Genomic DNA, 21,623 nt, shown 5'->3' with positions numbered 1-21,623 from the left:
TCTAGATTTTCCATGCAGTTTGTAAAGTGTTCAGTTTTTGCATGGTACAATGCAATTTGTGGAAGACTTCATATGTCGTTTTCCTAAAGTCCATTTTGATGTTTCCTTGGAAGTCTTTCTTGGCCCTTTGCCTCTTCGTCAAGTTTAATGAACTTTCAGTTTATTACAGTACCCAGAATAATTTACACGTAATTGGTAAAATCTGAACATGTGACTTCCAATTTTTAACTTGGAAATCTCCTGATGAGCCGATCAAATGTGCCGATATAGAGGATTGGACAGGCATCGTTACCCTTTCACTTATTGCAATATAAAAGTTGTCTCCATCATGAAGGAAATTATAATATCTGCGCAATAGCTAGAACGTAGGAATCTTTCCAAATTTCCATTAAGTTTTGTAAATGGGTCAGTTTTCCCATAGTACAATGCAACTTGTGGAAGACTTCATACGTCGTTCTCGTAAAGTCAATTTTTGACGTCTCCTTTAAAGTCTTTCTTAGCCCTTTGCCTCTTCATTAAGTTCTAGGAACTTTCAGTTTGTTGCAGTGCCCATAATAGTTTGCATGCAGTTGGTGGAATCTGATCATGTGACTTCCAAATTCCAACTTAAAAATCTCCTTACGTGCCAACCAATTGCCCATCGAGGATTAGACCGGCATCTTTATATTTACTTGTGTTACAAGTATCCAAGTAATCTCCATCACGATCGGAATTATGATATTTAGCTAGCAGCTTGAGCTAGGACTCTTTCGAAATGTTCAATTAAGTTTGTAAAATGGTCGGTTTTCACTCAGTACAATGCAACTTGTGGAAGACTTCATACGTCGTTCTCATAAAGTCAATTTTTGTTGTTTCCTTTCAAGTCTTTCTTAGCCCTTTGCCTCTTCATCAAGTTCCACGAACTTTCAATCTATTGTAGTAATCGGAGCAGTTTACATACAACTGGTGGAATTTGAACATGCAACTTTTAATTCCTAACTTAGAGATCCCTTCACACACCAATCAACCGCATCAATCGAGATAATAGTACAATGCAACTTGTCAAGGACTTCACGTATTGTTGTCATAAAGTCAATTTTTGATGTTTCCTTTTAAGTCTTTCTTAGCCCTTCGCCTCTCCATCAAGTTCCACTAACTTTCGGTTTATTGCAATACCGTCCATTTTAACAATTATTCAAGAGAAAGGTCGAAGTACGAGAACGAAAGCCTGTTTCTTTTTCTTGGTTGGCCGAAGAAAAACGTGTTCGTGTTTGGTATAAAAGGTTGGAATATGTGGGAGTCTCATTTTATCTATACTCGTTTCACTGAGACACAATCCCATATAAAGAGAAGCACTGAGTCCTATATCGTTATAGCAGGTCTGGCCTGGCAAGAAGAATGAGCAACCACCATCGTAATCAAGTAAGTCTTCTGGTCCATTGATTAACATGATCCTGGGAAGTCTGTGAGCAGCATTACATATACCATTCTCATTTTCAAGTACTTAAAAAAATGATACACATTAAATCTTATCCAGTGTATTGAATTTACATTAACTGCTGCGTGTTGACCCGACAAATTCACTTGTGTATCAATTTACCATCGTAATTAAGTAAGTCTTCTGAATTTTCCCTTCCCTTCTCTGATCCTTGACTGTTGCGATAATTGATTATGCATTGAGCAAAACTGAAGTTGAAGGATGTGACCACTTACTTTTGAACTCCATGTCAAGGTCTAGATAGATCAACAGGATTCTGGGAAATTTGTGAGGAGCACTACATATACCATTCACATTTGGTCAAGTACTTACTTAAATGATACACATTAAATCTTATTCAGTGTGTCGAAATTAAATTAACTGCCGCATGTTGACCGGACCAAGTCACTTGTGCATCAATTTCATCTTATTTCTTATGGAGGACGGATGTTCATCCTTCTTAAATGGTAATGATTCAAATAGCTTCTAAACTTGTGTCGAACAATTAATCAGCGGCCGCCAGTGGTGTCCCCTACCTCCCCAAGCCCAAAAACTCCTTAAATGCTTTGATTAAAAAAAAAAGATGTCCAAAAAACAATCATTTATATGGTATCTAACAATCATCAAGGTGGATAGATAGAATAGCTCTTACATCACCTCACTAAGCAGTGTGACGGCCCAAGCCAAGCGGCGGAGCGCGAGGAGGAGGGATGGCGGTGCGTCCGCGCCTTAGTCCTCGGACGTGCGCAGGGAAGGGGGAGCCTCTCTTGTCCCACATTGCCCAGGGGGGAGTCCTGGACAGGCTTATAAGGTTCGGGGTTCTATATCTGTGTAACGCATTTCACACAAACTTCCGCTGTGCTGAGAACAAAGCCTTGAGGGAGGCTCGTAGCTGAGATGGCGATGCGTTCGTGCCAGTGTGGGAGGCCCAAAGAGGACAATATTGGGCTGGGATGAGGGATGGCAGTGCGGCTGTGCATCTTCCCCAGACAACGCGTTTTAAAGCGGTGAGAGTCAGTGGATCCAAAGCGGACAATATTACACAGTGTAGACCCGGGGTATTACAGGTGGTATCAGAGCCGACTCCTGACCGCGTGTGGGCCCACAGCAACTCCTGACCGCGTGTGGGCCCACAGCAAGGGCGCTGTGCCTGTAAGGGGTGGAGAGTGTGACGGCCCAAGCCAAGCGGCGGAGCGCGAGGAGGAGGGATGGCGGTGCGTCCGCGCCTTAGTCCTTGGACGTGCGCAGGGAAGGGGGAGCCTCTCTTGTCCCACATCACCTAGGCGGAGTCCTGGACAGGCTTCTAAAGTTCGGGATTTTATATATGTGTAACGCGTTTCACACAAGCTTCCGCTGTGCTGAGAACAAAGCCTTAAGGGAGGCCGGTAGCTGGGATGGTGATGTGTTCGCGCCAGTGCGGGAGGCTCAAAGCGGATAATATTACACAGTGTAGACCCGGGGTGTTACAAGCAGAATAGCTACAAAGTACTCTATTGCTCTAGGGTTACTCCTTGTATACATGTTCAATTCTAAATGCTGCTTTAGAGGATTGCCAAATAAATTATCGCACAGTTATTGATTGCTGCTGCCCCATTTTTGCTTCACTGTTTTTTCAAATTCACTAAAGATACTGGGCCACAGTTCAATATGTGAGCTTTACGAGATCTCTAGCCAGAAATGATTTTATCTGCACAACATAAGCTTATGGTAACAATTATAACGTTTAATTACCATGCTAAGCTATTAAGTATAGCCACAAATACAGTTTAATGAAAGGGAAGCATGTTAAAGACCATTTTAAGAACATGAGAAACCATGATCTTGCTTTACCACATGCTTCTCATCACATTAATTATGTTATGTTGTAACCTATACAGTATGCTAGAAATAATGATCGATCCAGGACGGGAGATCATGCCTTAATCTACATTGATGATATGCTTTGTGGTGTGCCTACGACCACGCCAGAGCATACTATATTTAGGGTTCGTCATCTACTGCGCAAAGCAAACGAGAAAGCCTATGAACCGGAACTGCTAGTCATCGGGCCTTATCACTATGGAAATGAAAAATTCAAATTTATGGAGGAACAAAAAATGCGGTACGTGCAGCGGTTGCTTAAGAGGAGAAACGAGGGGAGCGTCAACAGGTATATGCCGATTCTGAAAGAAATGGAACAGCAGACGCGTGATTGCTATGCGGAAACCATTGACCTTTCCCAAGAGAAGTTCCTAGCGATGATGCTCATTGATGGTTGTTTCCTCGTCGAGTTGTTCGGGAAGTACAGTATGAAGGAACTAAGAGACAAAGACGACCCAGTGTCGCAACCGACCCTCGGGTTGCACCACCTGGCTAATGGATTACTAAGTTTAAACCTAGTTCGGGCTTTCTCAAGCCCATGCTAATTCGCGACTTATGGTTAAAGTTATTAACATGCAAATCATTTTAGTTTGGAATCGCCACTAATCTATTTCTTGACGGGTCGATTAGAAACCCAAATAAAGTATTAGGAGATTTACTTTACTTCTATAAACTAGATATTCAATGAGTTCGGAGACTTGATTACGTTAGATAACTCTAACGCCATTTCAGTACCATTTCATTTTCTTGAAAACGTTTATGCATACAGCTTGGATTAATTTTAAGCTAGATTACTAACATGCAGGTAGTGATCATGCGAGTACACATCCATTAAAAATAAAAATCAATTAACAAAGCAAGCAAATAAGTTTCAAGGAAGTAAAGCAAATAAACACACCAAAACAATCTAATATTTTTTTTTTTGGGTTTTCTTTTATTTTAAAATTAAGACTAATCTATATGACGTGCGATTTCCTAACAACCAAACTATATGACATGCACATAATGTTTTTGGTATTTTTATTAAAATTCAATTTAATAAATACCCTAATTAAACTATCTAAAATGAATAGTTATCTAATCTAGTTTGGGGATTAATTTGACCTAAGCCCTATCCTATCTTAGAAAAACTATTTTAAACATGCAATGTTATCTAAATTAACCTCCTATTTCTGACATGCAATCTTTTTGTAATTTTTATAGATAAGGAAAACAATCAAAGATAAGCAAAATATCATTCACCAAAGATATCGACAATTCAAAATTGGAAACATTATCTCAACTTGATATTTTCGCAAATGTAGAATTGATATCTTAATCTTATGGCTCAAAGATTAAGATAAATTTTCTAACCGCGCAATCTAATAATACTATCTAAGGGCTTATAGATAGAATCAAAAGATTATATTGTGTTGCGGATAAGGAGATGAATCCTAATCGATATATGTCTATCACTCAAAATATGCAGGTTAGATATTGATAAACATAGATTAAGCAATAAAATATCCAAATCAAATTCAGATGAAATTTTACCTAATCTTGCGAATAAGGTTTCCAAATTCGTACGATGCTCGGATGATGGATCACGAACAATGGTGGCCGGCAGTGGTGTCCGATGGTGGCTCATGGCATGGGACGGATGGCCAATGGTGACTTGCAACGTGGCAGCAATACTCTCAGCTGAGGAGGAACTACGGTGGTACAGCTCGAGACGCAGGGATCAACTTCTCGGTGGCTGCTGGTCGTTCCAGTGGCTGCCTCGATTCACGGAAAATCTTAGAGCAACCTACAAATTAGAGAAATTCCAAGCCTTGGATTGGCTTGAAGAGGAGCAGCTCGCGGTGGGACTCGGCTTGGCAGCGGGCGGCGTCTCGGTGCAGGTGGGTGTTGCGGTGCAGGAAGCCTTGCAATGTGGACAGCAACTCCGCCGTTTGTCGACAAATCAAGGGACTCGTGGTGATGAAGTCAGCGAGCGTCGGCGGCGTTGAAGTTGCGTTGCCGAAACTAACGTAGCAGTAGCGTGAGTGCAAGGTCCAATGGCGAGATGGCAGCGCCAAGCACGCAGGAGTGTCTGTTCTTCACCCATGTCGTGCGAGGGACACGAAAATCCTCCAAGTGAGCGTCTTGAATTTGACCGTAAGTGGATGCTTGACCAAGTCAAATCGCACTCACAAGAAAGACCACACACATTAATGTTGGCAAAATGACACTATAAGTGCCATAAATTGTGTACGGAGATCACTTTGGTGCCATAACTTTTTTTTTGATCACTTTGGTGCCAAGTCGGAGGAAACGAGATCACTTTAGTGACTCCGGCCAAAATTCCGGCCAAAAAAAGAGCCACGTCAGATTTCCAGCGAGCCACGTCAGATTTCCGGTGAGCCATGTCAGCATCGAAAATTAATAAAAAAAGAGCCACGTTAGATTTCTGATGGCCATGTCAGCATTGGCACTAAAGTGATCGTTTTTCAAAAAAGTTGGCACCAAAGTGATCTGAAAAAAAGTTATGGCACCAAAGTAATCTCCGTACACAACTTATGGCACTTCTAGTGTCCTTTTGCCCATTAATGTTAGATCACCATCTTCAATCTTCAGGGTCACTGCCATGTTTTCCTCTCTATTATGGCCATCTATCGCGATTTCCCTTCTCTCTTTTCTGTCGTGTATGTCAAATTTTGTGGCTTCCCCCCTGTTTCGCCGGTTTTATCCTGCCGAAAATCTTTCACCGAACTCTGCCTTTCGGATTTTATTAGAGGAGACTAGGGTCTTGAATCAAGCTCGGACAGAGAATGTCAAATGCGTCTATTAAACCCAACTTGTGCCTTACAACTTAACTCGATAATACACCCAACTCAACAATACTAACAATAGGATGACAACTTGCAAATGCCAAGACCAAGCTATGTCGGAATCCAATCAACGACACAACCAGTACACAACATTGCAATTCCAGGTACGCCAGAATCTAATCAATGATGTGACCTGAGAGAATATGGCTGGAATCCAATCAACAGCTATATTCCAAGCACAACGCCGGAATCTAATCGACGATATTGAACTGGTGACACAGCATTGGAATTTAATCAACAATGCTGGATCTGATAAAGACTCGCGCCGGAATTGAATCTACGACGTGGAATCTAAAAGCTGTAATTACTACTACTCCTATTGTGTCGAAAATAAAGATAGATAAGAGGTTTGTTGTCTTGTTCGGAGTGTCCTCTCTACGTCGGAAATCCTTGAGTATTTATAGAGCAGCTTGATAACTGTCGATCAGCTACTTCTCCTTAAAAGTTGTTTTCCACTTCCTTACATTTCGCACTTTAACCGTTTCCTGACTTGTCGATGTTGCTTACGCTCCTTGGGCATCACGTAATAGCCGATTTTCTTCCACGTGTCTCCTTATTTCTTGCTGTTTCCCACATTTCACTATTTAGCTTCCTTGATTTTCACGCCTACGGTCATGTCTTTACCTTTCGACACGTGGAAATTAATTTCTTTACCATGTAACACCACGTGCTTAAATCATGATCTTAGACTCATCGACATCACATGCAAAGCTCGTGATCTTGGACTTGTCGACGTCACGTGCAAGGCTCGTGATCTTGGACTTATCGACGTCATGTGCAAGGCTCGTGATTTTGGACTTATCAACCTGTCGACACTTCTATGACGTGTCATGTCGATAACTACTCCAAATCTTTCCGATACCTCTGGGCCTGACTCACAGCCTTTCTCCGGATTCATGCTATGTGGGCTGTGTTTTACGTCCTTTGTGACTTGCAATCGGCCCGCTCTCACCAGGGGCAATTTTGGGTGTCAACATATGTCCCATTTTAAAAGGAATAAATTTGAATTTATTTCTTTTAAAGATATACCTTGTCCGTGTACGAATCCCTAGGCGATGATCATGCCTTTCTATCCCCTGACGTCCTTTCGAGCAGCCAATATGAATTTTTCATCCAATATTCTTTGGACACGTCACCTTGTATTTTCTTCAAATAGTCGCGGCTTTTCGAATCGTCTTCTTTATCCTGTATTTTTGCAAGAGCTTCGTTTCATCGTTGTGTCTTCTTCCTTAAACCCTAAAAATCCCTTCTTGAACCTTTTCCGATCTTGATCCATCATTTCTCATGGCATCCAAAAAGTCTGAATATTCTGCTGGCGATTACATCGCAGCTTTTGACAAGTTCAAAGAAGACCCGCGCGTTGATAATTGTTCTTTCCTTCTATTGAAAGCTGTCGAGGATGAAGTCAACTGTTTCTCCCTAAGTCCCAGTTTCATAGACCATTTTAATATTTCCGTGAATCTCCAATTCCATTTCCCGTATAAGCACAGTGAGACTTTGGCACTGCAACATTTTTCCATCACGGATGTATGGTCTACCGGGTCTTCTCGATTTCGAAGTTTCCCTTCTTACGAAGAGGATTTTCACATATGGTTTATTCGCTTGAAGGCCGATCAAGAAACTCAACTTTTATGGACGGCTGCTGGGATTAACGTTGCTCTCAAGGTCAGTATGTCATCTTATGACTTGAAACGCGGGCTATTGGGCTCCACCATCACTTTCTGGTCTTCTTTTAGCAATTGCTTCTTTTTCCCTTGGGGACGCATGTCCATCACTATGCTCGATGTATTTGCTATAGTGGGTTTTGAATTGGTCGATCATGCTGTCGAGGATTTGCCTGTACTGCCCACTCCAATCATTTCTGAGGATGTTCTGGCATACAGCAATTTTTTATCTTAATTTTACCGAACTTCATGTCCGATTACCCAGGACGAGTGTCTTCTTTTCTTGCTTTTTTGGCTATCAAAATATGTGTTCTTTAGTCCTGCTCTTAAAGTTTGCAAAGACTATCTGCAAATTGCCGCAGCCTTAGCCACGGGAAAACGCCTCGCATTGGCCTATCTTGTTCTTGCAGTTTTGTACAGAGGCTTTACTCACGCCTCTCGGGCAATGAAGTTTGGGGATTCTGGAACCATCGCGGGTGCTTTTTGGATACTTCAGGCATGGATGGCTCTGTATTTCCCTTTTCTTTTTAGTAGAGGTGATCGTCATCTTCCCCATCTGTCTCTGCAAGGGTATGAAGACCTTTACCTTTACCTCTGGGCTGTCGATTGCTGAGCCGTGCCTCTCGACATATTGCTTCTGAAGCGCCTCCTTTTATCTTCTATCTTCTAGCCTTTCTTGAATTGAACCATGACCAAGTCATTTTCTTTAAATATGGCTATGGAGAATTTGATTATTTATTCGATCCGGCTCGATTCAACTTCTACAGGCCTTTCTAAATTTGTGCCTTGTCTACAGTAGATCTTCCCATATGGACTTCATTAAAGGATCGATTCTATCCTGGGTTTGAGGTATATTTTCCACAATATTGTGCTAGGCAATTTGGACTCTGGCAAGCAATTCCCATGCCAATTTCTTATTCAATGGGCTTCTCGGAAGGAACCAAGAAGAAAGAATACTCCCTCAAGAATCGAAGTCCACTTCTCTGTTGTATTGAAATTGCCAACACAATACGCACCCATTACAGTGCAAACCTCCCTAATGGTTTCAAAGCCCATCTAGGACACCTTGCTAAATGGAAAACTTGGTGGTATTCCTTTGCATTTGAAAGTGCATACGAAGAGGCCCTCTAGTCCGCGATTGATCGTGTGAAGCGGAATGGCTCTAAGAAGTCGATTACCCAAGGTATGGGCACCAGCACTTTACATTCCTTTTCTGTTTCAATCCGGTGCATCTTCTAACTCTCCCATTCTTTAACTCAGAAACAGAAGAGGATTCTAACACAGAGGGTGTCGATGCTGCTGAAAATCCTACTGATGGTAAGCCTCTATCTTTCTTCCTCTGTGTCAGCCCACTTTATTCTTTCCTTTATATTGGTTTGTTACTTATAAGGTCTTCCTCCCCTTCGCATCATCTCTGGACTAAATGAAGAAGAGACGTTGGAAGAAATTGTATCATTGTTGAAAAAAAGAGAGGAAGAGTTCCTCTCCTCCTTCTCCAAGAAAGAAGTCTAGAACTTTATCTGTCGAGCCATCTACTGAGCCGGCTGCACACAATGTGGTCTCTTCAGAACTCCTTACTTCTTTTGATAAGAGTCAAAGAGATAGCATCTCTGTTCCCAGGATCCAGGATCCTATCACTGTCTTGGCATCAATTGGTCTTCATTCTGTCAAGCGGGTCAGCAACATTTCAATTTCATCGACTGACATTTCCAGCACAACACTAGCCCTAGCCGACTTGGTATCTTCGGCCCCTCTATTACCAGATCAACAGCATCTCCGGCACGACTCACCATCCAATCTAGTTCATCCACTATTGTAACCCCTAGTAAGCTTTTGTTTTGACTGGCGCTTTCAGCTTATCTAGTTTATTTGATTTATTTATTCTCCTTTTCTTTTCAGTTGAACCAACAATTGTTCATACTCCTCCACTTGTCCAAACTACTCCAATTCTTGACTCCACTATAGAAACCACTGTAGCTCTTAATATGACTGGACGCAAGACAGCTATGCCTGAGATAGGTACACATCTTTCAAACATTACTTTGTCTTCAATTCTTATCTAACCTTGATACTGAGATATCATTCTGGTTTTATAGCATGTGGTCCATCGACAAGTGTCATGGTCCAACGGACCACTACTCTAGCCACTGTGGTCAATCCTTCCACAGCCTCACCATCGACGCTCACTCCAATGCTCGTAGCCTCGACTTCCACAACTAATCCTGCCGAGGCCTCATCGTCGATGCCTGTCTCATCAACTCCTTTGCCTGACCATCAGTCGGCCACTTCATCTGCCGCATACCTGGGCAAGGCAATGCACACCATAGACGAAGCTGAATTTGTTTTGGCGTTTAATCCATACGACTTGTCACCTCACTCTGGCCAATTAAAACTGGTTATAATCAAGAAGAAGATGGAGCTGACGCGCTTTTTGGACTTCTCTATAGGAGGACTTGCAAGGATGTTGTATGATGCTACAACCTTATAGCAATTCAAACTCCTCATTGATTGCCTTGGAAATGAAAATGTTGAAATTGGATTTATTCTTCCTTCAGCACTCAGGGAGCGACTCAAGACTTTCTCCCAGAAATTCTAGACTATGTTCAATAAATATTCATAACTCCTGGGCCAAGTACAAGAGATGGCCATTCTTGCAGAAATACATGAAGAGCCAGCTGATATTATGAAGGAGGCTAGTGAGGAGGTAAACACCCGTCGCGAGTCTCTTCGGGTTATTACAGATGAAATAGGTGTCCTTGTTGAAAAAGAAAGACGTCTTGCTGCAGCCCTCGAAGAGACTCGTCGACGGCGGGAGATAAAGCTCTGTCAGCAGGCAGAGGTCGAACAAGAATTGCGCCATCACGTCGGCGTTTTGAAGGGCTTGAAACAAAAGGAGCATATGCGAGTGTTGAATCTTGTAGTGGAACATCGTCAAAGTAGAAACGCATGTATCTCAGAGATGAGTAGATTAGAATCTCAATTACTCTTGCTCCAACGAGGGGTTCACGATTTTTTATTCGGCAGACCTCCTTCTCCTCAATAAAATACTTTTTATTTTTCCTTGGATGTCCACGTATGCCACGACTCATAACCAACTTTGATAATGGATCTCGAGCCTTGCGCCTTCGTTCATGTGTACGTTGTCAGTTAATGGGCCTAACTCATCGACCAAATAGACTAGTATAAACACATGGTAGCCGTCGTCGAGCTTCATCATTCGGCCCATCACAATGGCTAACTTTTCTTTTTCCCCAATCAATACTCAAGCTATTCTTTGCCTGTATTGTTTTGAGAACCTTTAGAATTTTGAACGACAAGGGCGTCTCTCCATATCCTTTATGGATTATGATGCGGAAGCTCGTCATATGACCCTAGGCCCGCATCTCAAATCAACACCTCCGCCATCCATCTTTACCGGGCATTTTCCACATTATTATAAGGATGTTCTTCCCATAAGTCAAACCTAACTTAACATCTCGACTTGGGCGTCACCAAATTCTCGTTTCAACTCGTATCCATGCTATGACGAGCAATTCTCTTGGTGGTACCAAAGGATGAAACAAGAGATGTCGGTCATCTGGAAGATGGAGAAAATAGAGGAGGCTTTGTCACTAAGCTGTCTTTCTATAGATCCTGTTGAATATGGGCTCATCAGAGCTCTTTGCTGTCTTTTGTGTTATATTCTTGTACGAAGCCGCTTCAACCCACTTGGTAAAATAGTCGGTGGCAACCAAAATGAAGCTATGTTTCCTCGACGAAGGGGGATAAATTTTTCCTATTATATCCATCACCTAGCCTCCAAATGGCTAAGGTTTGAATATAGGTTTCATTACGGCCGCAGGAACATGCTGAATGGGATTATGCCTTTGACAAGCTTCGCATCCCTTAGCATAACTTATGCAGTCTTGAGTGATAGTTGGCAAGAAGTAACCATGTCGACGGAGCAACCATTTCATTTTTATGCTTGATTGATGAGCTCCACATATGCCTTCATGAACTTCGGCCATTGCTATCACAGACTCTTGCTGTCCCAAATATTTGAGCAATAACCTGTTCACAGTCTTGTGATATAACTCCTCTCTAATCATCATATAATTAAAGGCTTTTCTTTTGAAATTTTTATCACTAGAAACTGGGTTGTTGAGATACTCTATAAATGGAGTTCTTCAATCTTGAGTTACTACTTCGTCGACAGTCGCGTTGTCGACAAGGGTTTTCGTCGATTGGGTAAATATGATTCTGTTGTTCATCGATGGTAGAACCTTGGTCTGAGTAATAATACGGTCAGCAAGCTCTTTTGATATTTTGTAATCGGAAGCTATTTGTGCTAAGTCATTGGCCTCCATGTTATCTTCTCTTTTAATATGGACCAGCTCCAAGTTGTCAAAGCATTCTAGGAGCTCTTTGGCCAGTGAATAATAGGATATAATAATCTCATTAAGACATTGGTATTCCCTAGACAATTGCCTTATCACCAATTGAGAATCCCCTATGACTTTGACGAAACGTATTTTTATGTTGGTCATGATGTTTAGGCCAACAATTAAGGCCTCATATTCGGCCTAATTATTGGAGCACACGAAATTCATCTTGAACATAAGTTTCGTTTTCTGTCCATGAGGGGATATTATCATGATCCCAGTCCTAGCAGACCTAGGGGTACTGGATCCATCAAAGTAAAGCTGCCATGGGACCACTTGAGCGTATCCCTCACTATTTTCATCTCGTGCTCCAGGATATTCCGTAATGAAATATGCTATGGCTTGTCCTTTTATTGCTTTAAGCGGAACATAGATCAAATTTATTTTAGTCAAAGCAAACGCCCATTTGGTAATTCGGCCTTTAACAATAGGCCGAGTTAACATGTACTTAATCACGTCTGTTTTACATATCACATGTACCGTAGTCGGCAGCATATAATGACGTAATTTTGTACATGCATAATATAATGACAAGCATAGCTTCTCAATTGCAGTATATCTTGTTTTAGAATCATTCAACATCCGACTCAAATAATATACTGCTTGCTCTTTGCCTTCATTATTCTCCTGTGCCAGCATACATCCGATGGTAGTATTGGTAGCGGCCAGGTACAATTTCAAGGGTTGACTCGCTCTCGACGACATCAATATTGGTGGATTAACCAAGTACCGCTTGACCTGGTCAAAAGCATGTTGATGTTTCTCTTTCCATACGAACTCTTCTTGATTCTTCAACTTCAATAATGGGAAAAACACCTCAATCTTTCCTGACAGGTTAGCGATGAATCGACGCAAGAAATTTATCTTCCCTAAAATCATCTAAAGTTGCTTTTTGGTTGTGGGGGCCGGCAATTCTAAAATGGCCTTAGCTTTATTCTTATCAATTTCAATTTCCCTTTGATTAACCAGGAACCCTAAGAAGTTACCAGCCCTTACTCCAAAAGCACATTTTAACCGATTCATTTTCAAGTCAAATTTTTGCATCCTAATAAAAGCTTGTTCCAAATGATTTAAATGGCATACCTGGTTCGATTTGACAATAATATCATCGATGTAGACTTCCATAAAGTCCCCAATCATGTCATGAAAGATGAAGTTCATGGCTCTCTGGTAAGTTGCCCCTACATTCTTTAATCCAAATGGCGTAACTAGCCATTCAAAAGTGCCAATAGCCCCAAGGCACCTGAATGCAGTTTTATGGACATCCTCTTTAGCGATGAATATTTGATTGTAGCTTGAATGACCATTCATTAATGACATGATTTGGTTCCCAGAAGCCGAATCAACTAACATATCCACGATTGGCATCTAGTACTCAATATTAGATGTGACTACATTTAAATCTCGGAAGTCGATGCAGACACGTAACCTTCCATTCTTTTTTTTTTTACCGGAACTACATTAGATAACCATTTGACGTACCACACCGTCCTAATAAATCCAGCCACTAGTAATTGCTCCACTTCTTTTTTTATTTTAAGGATAACCTCCGGGCGAATCGTCTGGGCGGCTGTTTATGAGGCTTGAACCCCTTTTTTATGGGCAGTTGATGTTCGACGACGTCTCTGCTTAATCCTGGCATTTCTCTATAGTCCCAGGCAAAACAATCCCTATACTTCTTCAAGAGTCTTAACAACTAGGCTTTGAAGTCATCATCGATCAACGAACTTACGTAAATAGGTCGATGTTCATTGCTTAGCCCAAGGTTCACTTCCTGTAACGGGTCTCGAGCTTTAATTGACTTTCCAATCTCTTTTATGGGTGACTCTTCAAATTCAAGGATTCCATCGACAGCTTCTGTGGATTGCTTTGCGAGCTAGGCCCGATAGGCCTAGTACCTCTCAATGAGGTCTTTTGACAACGTAAGGTTCTCCATGCACAACCTTATTTAATTGCCCCGCCAGTTGACTCTTCGGGACCCACTCAATGATCCCTTTATCGAAACGGCAGAATGCAATACTATTGGGATCAACGAGAGGTGGTTTACTAATGTATATATTGTCTTCTGGTACCAACTGATGAATTGGAGATGCATGTGCGTAGGTTGTTTGTGACTTGGTGTTTGCTTTAACGTATTCTACCTTATCCCCATTCCAAAATGCTATCATCTGATGGAGAGTCGACGGTACGCACTGATTACTATAGATCCAATCTCGGCCCAATAATAAATTGTAAGACCTATTTGCATCAACCACACAAAAGGACGTCTTGGAAGTTTTGGTGCCAACGGTTAAGTCAGCGATGAAAATTCCTTTAACCTATGAGACTTCTCCAGCAAAGTCAGACAATTAGATGTTCGATGGGATAATCTCCTCGTCGCGCCTTCCCAATTTCTTATAGAAACGATATGGGATGAGATTCAGTGTGGATCCCCCGTCCACTAACACTCGAGACACAGGTCGGCCATTAACCTTTGCGTTGATATTCAGAGCCCTTAAGTGGTTTGACCCCTTAGGTGGAGGTTTCTCAAATTCAACCACTTCCTCTATATCAAAGTGAAATTCTGTTCTTTCTTTCTCATCCATTGTGACTTCTGCAAGATGATCTGGCTCCACCGTCATAACCCGGAGGTTCGATGGAAGGCATACTTGAACCATGCAAGAACTTAGTGACGAGACTGACCTCAACAACTGTTGCGGTTCACTCTAGGCAAGCTCAGCATCTTGCTTTGGTGAAAATTGCTGATGTCGACCAGATGTCGATGCTTGGTTTTCTAGTTTTCTTTTCCAGACTAAATTTCCACGCTTGGGGAACTTTGGCTTGACCTCTTGTACTGCGATCAGGGTTGGCTTAACCTGCTTGATGTGAACTTGACTCACTTGTTGTTGGAGTTGATACTCTTTTCTTTTCCTCTGCATTCTCTTTTTTTAAGTCCGTGTCAGATTTGAGCTGCGATTTTGAGTTCTGCGGGCCTCATACCATGACCCACTAGTGGGTCTCTCGGTACTTTTAGAGTTTGTCGACGTGGTGAATGTGGGTCTGTGTGGAGATCTCCTCGATCAGTGAAATTAGGGCTCCATCCACTTGGCTCAATCTTCCCATTATACGAAGGTGGTGGAGCATAACTAGCATAGTAATCAAAGTTACCACTAGATTCTCTCAAAGTACCAATGGTCGGATCACCTTCTTCGTACCTCTGCTTGAATGATTTAATGGCCTTATTGTGGTCTCGACGGCTCCTATGACGATTGACACTTTTAGAAGGTGTTTGTTCATCATATGAGTCGGTGAGAGCCAAATCGCAGAATTCGTCGACAACTTCATTGGGCGGACATCTTCGACTGCTAGAATAATGTTTGTCCCGTTCCAACAACCGTTTACACCTTTCGTAAAAACGATATGGCTGATGCCCCCTTGGCTTCGTCTTCAATGACACCATCCCTGTCATTACAGGAAAAGGATCGACATCAACTTCCATTGGGGATTTACTTTTGCCCTCCGCGAATTTTATCTTCCCCTGCTTGATCACTTCTTGGACATTTCTTTTAAAGACCAGGCAGTCGTTGGTGGCATGGCTCCATGAATGATGCCATTTACAATACTTTTTTCCCGCCAATTCCTATTTGGTAGGTAAAACTTGACCCTCCGTGAGTTTGATCTGTCCATCAGCTAACAACAAGTCAAATATTTCTTCTGTCTTATTAATATCGAAAGAATAAAAAATGTGTTCCTTAGCCTTGGTCACGAGGTTGGATTTTTCTATAACTCTTGCCGGCTTAAAAACTTGCCAGATATATGGCTTATTATTCACCATTTTAGCGAGAGCCACATCTGCTATATCTGCTGATTCAGTTTCATCCTCACTCTCGACAGCATCAGCCCAACGAACTTCACTTCGTCGACCATACCTTTTGTCTTTTTTCTGAAGGAGGCTTTCATGCTTAGTAGCTATGGTTGATAACTAAAAAGATCTGAATAAGGTTGTCCAACCATCCTTTCTTAGATTTCAAACTTTAGTTTGTTAAAAGCGAGGTCCGCAAAAGTCCTCTCAGGTAAAGGGACTAGGCATTTATTCCTTGCCCTTTTAAATTTGGAAATGAACTGATCGACATATTCATTGGCTAACTGTTTCATAGTCGAGAGATCAGCTACCGACAAATCCGACACAACTCTTTGAAATTGACAATGAAATAATCTTTCCATCTGTTCCCATGATGTAACTGAATTTGCAGGTAAAGCAATATAACAGGTAAACGCGATTTTCGACAAAGATAAGGGAAATAACCTCAATTTCCAATAATTAGCATGAGCTGCATAGCCGCATTGCGCTAGAAAACAATTAACATGTTCAAAAGTGGACTGATCTTCCTTTCCGGTGAATAATGTAAACTCTGGCATTTTAAAACCTCTTGGATATGGTATGGTATCCATCCAGTCAGGATATGGATCTCTATAGACATTCGGGAAGTATCCCATATCATGACCATATCCCCTCATCACAGGATCCATTACCAATTGATTTCTTACTTGACCCACGGCGGGCGTAGGAGCTACAACATAATTAGGTGGTAATGGCTGATTTAGATTTTGGTTAGGTAATTGGTAGAATGGCTGCTGTGGTAACTGTGGCCGTTGTTGAGATTGTGGCTGCATGATCTGTGGTACGTTATGAGCAATCATAAGGGATTAACTGGTGGGTTTAACTGTGCTGGCAATGGTAGCTGGACTTGAACATTTGGACCATAGGAGGTGGAATATGCTGATTTACGTTAGGCACTGCAGGTTGAGGTGCCTGACGTTGTGGTTGGTTGTTTATTTGTTGGAGCTGTTCTTGCCCCCTAGGCAAAGGCGCTACAGGATTTTGAATATCCAAGACTACAGGTGGAGGATTTACCTGGATCACAGGAGGACCTTGCACCTGAGTAACTTGATGTCCTCCTTGAAAGTTCTCATCGATCATCGTCTGTCGAGCAACCCCTCCATTTGGGCCCACGTTAGCCTAAGGAAACCCCTCACTAGGTGCTACTGGCAAGGTTTCTCCCCTCGATAATATTCGAATGGCCGGGATCGTCAATGTGCCTTGGATTATCGTCCCAAATTGTACTATAGGACCTCCCAATGTTGATGGAGATCCTATTCTCGATTGGGCCGGCGCAATGGACTCTCCATATTGATCTTGAGTATATTCATGATAAGTGTTGATGATCAAAGGCCTAACCACATCAGTCATACGCCTTACCACATAATCAGCAAACTCATTCTGAGTTTCCTCAATAGTCTGCCTCATAGTAGAAAGTGCAATTGGTGTGAGCTCAGTTTGCCTTCTATCTTCAACGCGCTGCCTCGACATATCTATGACCTCCTCTCGAGATTGGTTAGCAACCTCGTTATGAAGAAGTTGAGCGGATGATGTCTCAGCATGGATATTATCTTCCGCGATCGATGCAGCTTACTCGTCAATAGTATTATCCGAGTTGGTCCGACTTCGGGTGCGTGGCATAGCACTCTCTCCACTTAACTCAATAGGGGTCCCACTGGGCGTGCCAAAAAGATGTTTCGCCAGTTTTATCCGGTCGAAAATCTTTCACCGAACGCTGCGTTTCGGATTTTATTAGAGGAGACTAGATTCTTGAATCAAGCTCGGATAGAGAATGTCAAATGCGTCTATTAAAACCAACTTGTGCCTTACAACTTAACTCGATAATACACCCAACTCAACAATACTAACAATAGGATGACAACTTGCAAATGCCAAGACCAAGTTATGTCCGAATCCAATCAACGACACAACCAGTACACAACATTGCAATTCCAGGTATGCCAGAATCTAATCAATGACGTGACCTGAGAGAATATAGCTGGAATCCAATCAATAACTATATTCCAAGCACAACGCCAAAATCTAATCGATGACGTTGAATTGGTAGCACAGCATTGGAATTTAATCAATAATGCTGGACTTGATAAAGACTCGCGTCGGAATTGAATCTACAACGTGAAATTTAAAAGCTGTAACTACTACTACTCCTATTGTGCCAAAAATAAAGATAGATAAGAGGTTTGTTGTCTTGTTCGGAGTGTCCCCTCTACGTCGGAAATCCTTGAGTATTTATAGAGCAGCCTAATAACTGTCGATCGGCTACTTCTCCTTAAAAGTTGTTTTCCACTTTCTTACATTTCGCACTTTAACCGTTTCCTGACTTGTCGATGTTGCTTACATTCCTTGGGTATCACGTAATAGCTGATTTTCTTCCATGTGTCTCCTTATTTCCTGCTGTTTCCCACGTTTCACTATTTAGCTTCCTTGATCTTCACGCCCACGGTCATGTCTTTACCTTTCGACACGTGGAAATGAATTTCTTTACCATGTAACACCACATGCTTAATTCATGATCTCAGACTCATCGACATCACATGCAAAGCTCGTGACCTTGGACTTGTCGACGTCACGTGCAAGACTCGTGATCTTGGACTTGTCGATGTCATGTGCAAGGCTCGTGATTTTGAACTTGTCAACCTGTCGACACTTCTATGACGTGTCCTATGGATAACTACTCCAAATCTTTCCGATGCCTTTGGGCTTGACTCACGGCCTTTCTCCGGATTCATGCTATGTGGGCCGTGTTTTACGTCTTTTGTGACTTGCAATTGGCTTGCTCCCACCAGGGGTAATTTTGGGTGTCAACACCCCCATTATAAACTCTGACACATCTATTTATAAGAATTAGCCAGAATTATTTGCAAGAGCCAAGATATATTATTTCCTAATTCCGATACTCAACTTAGGCAATTTTCTAATTATTTCCTCTAGTTGAATATTCATAGAATAATATGAACTATCCTCCAAGTATACTATTTAATAATTCGATAATTCAATTATTCCAACTTGCTCTATAATGCAAATTTCGGCCATATATGTATTCAATGGGCTTGGACAAACATTTAATCTTTTGGGCTGAGTCCATTTAATTCAATTAAGCTAAAAACCATTCACTTAAGTCCATCCGCCGCTGATCCCATGCAAATGCAACTAAATGAGCCTATTACTATAAATGCTCTTAAAATCTATATGCAGTTTAATTATTATTTTTGCTAGGGGTCGGGATCGACTCCTAATTTTTTATGCAATGAACGACTAAATAGGTCACCAAAATTTATGTGTCAACGCCCGGTTATGGAAGCAGATTGGATACGATTCTGCCTCCAGCGCAATGTACTGCTGCTCGAGAACCAAATCCCATTTTTCGTCTTGAACAAACTATATGACTTGACAAAAGGTCCGGAAGAGCCTTCCGAACTCATCGATTTTGCCACCAGGTATTTCGATTTCGAATCAAAGGACTCAAGCCAATATCCGACACTTTGCGAGAGCAAACATCTTCTGAATCTAATGCACACGCGTTGGACTTCTGGCATGCCTAACACACCCGGTAGAACCCTGCTGCGGAAGAGAAATTCGTGTTCATGTCATTCGTAACAGAGCTCAGGGAGTCCGGCGTCAGGCTTAAGGCGGCGCAAGGGCGAGGGCGCAACCCGATGGACATCAAATTCAAGAATGAGATACTCAAGATACCTATCTTCACGGTACAGGACCACACCGAGTCGCTATTCCGAAACCTAATCACATACGAGCAGCACCGTCAAGGCAGAGACATCAACTACTTTACGGATTACGTGACATTCATCGATTGCCTCATAAATTCTTCAAAGGACGTCGAGCGGCTCTGCCGTGAAGGGATTATCCAGAACTACTGGGGCGATGACGAGGTGGTTGCGCAGATGTTCAACAAGATGGGTGACTACGTCACTCTATCCAATTTCTACTATGATCATATCTTCCACAAAGTGAATGCGCACTGCAAAAAGAAGAGGAACAATTGGATGGCGAAACTGAGGAGGGAATATTTGCGGGAAAAGTGCCAAAAAAGTCCTAAACCTATTGCATTGTTGCCAATTTATTTGTAAACCTTTTTTTGGTGTCAATTCAGTCCTAAACCTTTGGCATTGGTGCCGATTTAGTCCTAAACCTTTTTTTGGTGCCAATTTAGTTGTAAACCTTTTGCATTGGTGCCAATTCAATCCTAAACCTTTTGTCTTTGTGCCAATTCAGTCCTTCTAGCCAATTTTGACCAGATTTTGCTGACGTGGACGCAACCCAGCCGGTCACCGTTGATGACGTGGACAACTTTTAATAATATTTTAATATTTGTTTTTTTTTCCCCCTCCCCTCCCCTCCCTCCTTCCTATAACCGATCGCTGGACCGGCGACCGGCCAGAGGCTAGAGGCCGGCGAGGTTGACCTTGTTGGCCACTGGCGAGGTCGACCTCACCGACCATTGGCGAGGCTCACCCTCGCTAGCGACGGTGAAGGCGAGCCTCGCCATTTCTAGGCGAGATTGGACCTCACCAGATCCGGCGAGGTCGGGCCTCGCCCAACCGCCGGTGAGGCTTGAGCCCTTGCTAAAGGCCTTCGACCTCAAGGCCTCTGGCAAGGGCTCGAGCCTCGCTTGTGTCTAGGCGAGGGCTAACCTCGCCGGAGGCCACGAGGTCGAAGGCCTCTGGCGAGGGCTCGAGCCTCGCTCGCCCAGCGTGAGGCCGCCCTCGCGGCCATCCGGCGAGGGCGAGCCTCACTAGTGGCCGGTCGCTGGTCAAGCGACCGGCTAGTGGAAGGGGGGAGGGGAGGAAAAAAAAAGAAAAAAAGAAAAAAAAATTAAAATATTATTAAAAGTAGTCCAAGTCAGCGCTGGTGGCCGGTCAACATCCACGTCAGCAAAATCCAACCAAAATTGGCTGGAAGAAATGAATTGGCACAAAAACAAAAGGTTTAGAACTGAATTGGCACAAATACAAAAGGTTTATGACTAAATTGACACTAATGCAAAAGATTTATAACTGAATTGACATCAAAAAAAGATTTAAGACTAAATTGGCACAAATGCAAAAGATTTAGGAATTTTTTGAAACTTTTCCCGAATATTTGCATAGCCCTTGGGCTTTGTTGTCCATTTTCCCAGCTGCCATGTTGCTCCTTCTCACTATCGCACAAACAGTATTTGCTGTTCTTTCTTACGGAAAGGACAAAAAAGATTGATCCATGTTTGCTTAAATTTTTTCCCTTGGACCATTTACTTTGTGTTCTATAGCCACTAGTATTGTATTGGTTTTCCAATGAGGACTTACCACGTGTTTAAAGGAATATATTAGATTATTTCTACATTGAACAGTATTTTTACATTAATTAGAGTTTCACCCTGTTATGACAGCAATGTTGTTGTTAATTTTGCGAGATTTCTATTGTACTTACATGACTATGGGATTCTTCGGTTAATCCCGTTTATTGGAGGCAGATTTCCAAAATACCTTTTCCCAAAAA

General features: G+C 42.2%; 1 pseudogene; it reads left to right on the top strand.

Moving 5' to 3' along the window:
• Nucleotides 1–1,377: 1,377 nt before the first annotated feature.
• LOC115682355 (UPF0481 protein At3g47200-like) lies at nt 1,378–21,508 on the top strand (annotated as a pseudogene).
• Nucleotides 21,509–21,623: the final 115 nt, after the last annotated feature.

Source organism: Syzygium oleosum, unplaced genomic scaffold (genome assembly GCF_021117445.2).
Source record: "Syzygium oleosum isolate NSW1041296 unplaced genomic scaffold, Sole_v2.1 Sole_v2.01, whole genome shotgun sequence".
Lineage (NCBI taxonomy): Eukaryota > Viridiplantae > Streptophyta > Magnoliopsida > Myrtales > Myrtaceae > Syzygium > Syzygium oleosum.
Note: the sequence above shows the minus strand (reverse complement) of the source record. Positions and strands in the feature narration are given on the sequence as shown.